We start from the raw sequence: 3,181 nt of genomic DNA, 5'->3' as shown, positions 1-3,181 counted from the left end.
GTAACCCTCTACGCTGGGTGTACGACTTCGGACCAGCCTTAGAATTTGAGCCTTGAACTTTAACAATTCATAACTTTCGCATACGAGCTCCGTTTTCGACGTTTTTTATATCCACGCGTAGGTGAGACCGTAATCTACGACTTTCATTTAGACTCTGTCGGCTAATTTTGACTTTAATTTTAATGTTATATTTTTAACAGGTCGGGACAGGAAAATCCGTTAAAATTTTATAACTTCTTCATCTGACCTCCGTTTTCGTCTGTCTTTTTACCGTTGAACTACTATTGACGAGATCTTCGATTCCCGTTTAGGTTGTGTTGGCTAAAATCGCTTGATCTATAATTCGAATTTCGGGCTGTACACTATTGTGCCGAATCTTAGAAAAATCATAACTTCCTCATACGAAGTCAGATTTGGACGTTCTTTTTATGGATGCTCTCGGTTTAACGTATGTTACACCTTTCGTTTAGATACCTAAGGCTACAAAGCATTCGATTGTAAACTCACTTTTTACGTCACACAACGTTGTGACGGTTCTGTCGCGAAACTTCAATAGGTCATAACTTCTTCGTTATAGCTCGGATTTTGATGTTCTTTATATTTCCGGAATCCTTGTCACGACCACTACCACTTTATTCATACAAATCATGTTTATCTAACATTTTATTTTTGACACTTATTTTCATCTTATTTGTTTTATATCTTTATTTCTTCAAAACGAGTTACAATGGTTGATCTAGACTTTGACATTGAAATTTTACGGTTACATGGTTGAAGTTTGGACCTTGATTGATCTAGAATTTTTCCAATTGTGACATGTAATAGAGTTAAAACCTAACCTTCTAAAATTATTTAGTTTCAATAATATGTAACTTAGTATATTCGCTTACTAGTTAGTTGAGGTTAATGAGAACTCCTAAAAAGCAGAAAGCAAACAGCATTCAAGCATTGAGTAATTGGAATCAAGCATAACCTAATCAGACCATCCTATCACTGACTGATCAGTACTAGCATGCAAGTCTACAAGATCATATAATAGGCATACAAAGGCATCTCTCGTAGATCCTTAGCCCTAATCTAGCATGCGATTCACAGATTCACAGATCAAGCATATCATAAAACATGGGTATTTTGGGAAAACTTACTTCAACTCGGTCGATTGCATGCACCACACCCCTTTGATTTGTTAGAGAATTCTTTTAATAAAAGAATCCTTTTATAGAAACCTACAAAATCCTCAGTTTGAGTTCAGACACACCCGAGAGTGTGCCCGAATCCATCAAACCAAGGCTCTGATATCAACTTCTAACGTCCCAAAAGTTAAGACCAAAAATTCAATTTTTAGAATAATAAAACCATCTTTCGAAACATGTTCATAAAACCATAATAGATTCAAAGTATAACCAAAACATCCAGATACATCAGAGTCAAAAGAAATGCGAAACAATGTGGTGTATGCGATGCGATTACCTCGAGATCTTCCCCTTGGATCGAAAAGTACCTAAAACATAAACTGAAAACCGTAAGCAAGAAACTTATTGAGTTCCCGAAAATACCACATACCATACATATCAAACATATAATGGGCCCTGACTGTCATCGGGCCCCACCCGACATCGGGCCACGCCCGACATTGAGCCCCGCTCGAAACAGATTTGTCAGTAATATGAGATGGGCCCCGCCACATCTCATTCATCAGGCTCAGCCTGGCATTAGGCCCCACCCAGTATACATACAAACACATAAACACATGCAAAAATCACAAAAATAAATACCATACAATATAGTCATTAGGCCCCGCCTGACATCGAGCCCCGCCCGGTATACATATCATATATCATACAAGCAAGAGTCATGCAGAAAAGTTGCATTGTTGGGGTACAAAGTTTTCCATGAATGACTTTATAATGTTTGACTTTTGTAGACCCACTTTCATTTAGTGTATTAGCCTTATGACACATGAGAGATAGAGAGTGAGAGAGAGACATATAAACACCTCTATATAAGGTGGGTTTATTCCACTTGTAGAGGAGTGCTTGAGAGGTGTAAAAGTGAGTGTGTAAGTGTGTGTTATTTATGTAGATTTAGATCTAGATCCCTTTTTGTGTAACACCATACATATTCAATACATCTCTTAAACACCGAAATCACCATGTTCATTGTGCAATCTTTAATTCCGCATGCCAAACCATGTTCTATAATCACTACAATTGGTATTAGAGCGGGTCTTTAAAGATCAACGTGATTTTTTGAAGAACGATTCTCGGTTTGGCAACTTTTGTCACAATTGAAACATTTTTGGTGAGTTTCTCTCAATGATCTCTCTTAATTTCATTGAATTCGTATGTTGCGTTTTTTATTTGTGATCATTTGACTCGTTGGATCAAATTTTTCTTGAAAAACCCATTTGTTATGATCCAATAATTTTTTTTTGATCAAAGTCCGATCCAATCCCATATTTGTTCATTTGATTTGATTCTCAACATTTTGCAATTGATCATTTGAATTTGAAGTTAATTCAAAGTTTGCTATTGTTCATTTTGATCAAATTATTTAAAGAAACTAATCCGAAATCTGGATATAAACAAGTTGAGCCCAATCATGTGTTTTACTGTTCATTGATTCAAGCCCAAATAAATCCCATTGATTCGTTACTGTTCATATAACCAGATTAAAGCCTCAACTGTTAATCCATTTGTTATATTCGGTGTATCTGATTCTTTTCATATGTCCGACATCTATTTTCTTGTTCTAAGCAAATCAATAACCAAGAACTTTTGTGTTGAATCGAAATTCAGTTGTATCAAACTATTTTTGTTGATCGATGTTAATGATTCATTGATTTTGCAACTTATTCTTGATTATCATCTGTTCATTGATAATATCAATTTGTTCTTGATCGTATTCAATTTTTCCACAAAAAATAATTTTGATGAACTCGATGATAAACTGATGTTATGTTCTTGAGATCGAATAAACTTCTTGTTCGCATCTTCAATGATTTTCGGAAATCGAATGCTATTAAGGCCATGAAATCGGTTGATATTGTCTATTGACGATCGAGTATTCATGACTGAAAAGCGAAGAACAAAAGTTGGAGTCAAGAATCTGGATTTGAAAATTTGTGAAGACGATTGAAATTGAAAATCTGATTCTTAGTTGTCGATTGGTGTTTGGTGAC

This window comes from Lactuca virosa, chromosome 9 (genome assembly GCF_052849685.1).
Source record: "Lactuca virosa cultivar CGN04683 chromosome 9, Lactuca_virosa_CGN04683_v6, whole genome shotgun sequence".
Lineage (NCBI taxonomy): Eukaryota > Viridiplantae > Streptophyta > Magnoliopsida > Asterales > Asteraceae > Lactuca > Lactuca virosa.
Note: the sequence above shows the minus strand (reverse complement) of the source record.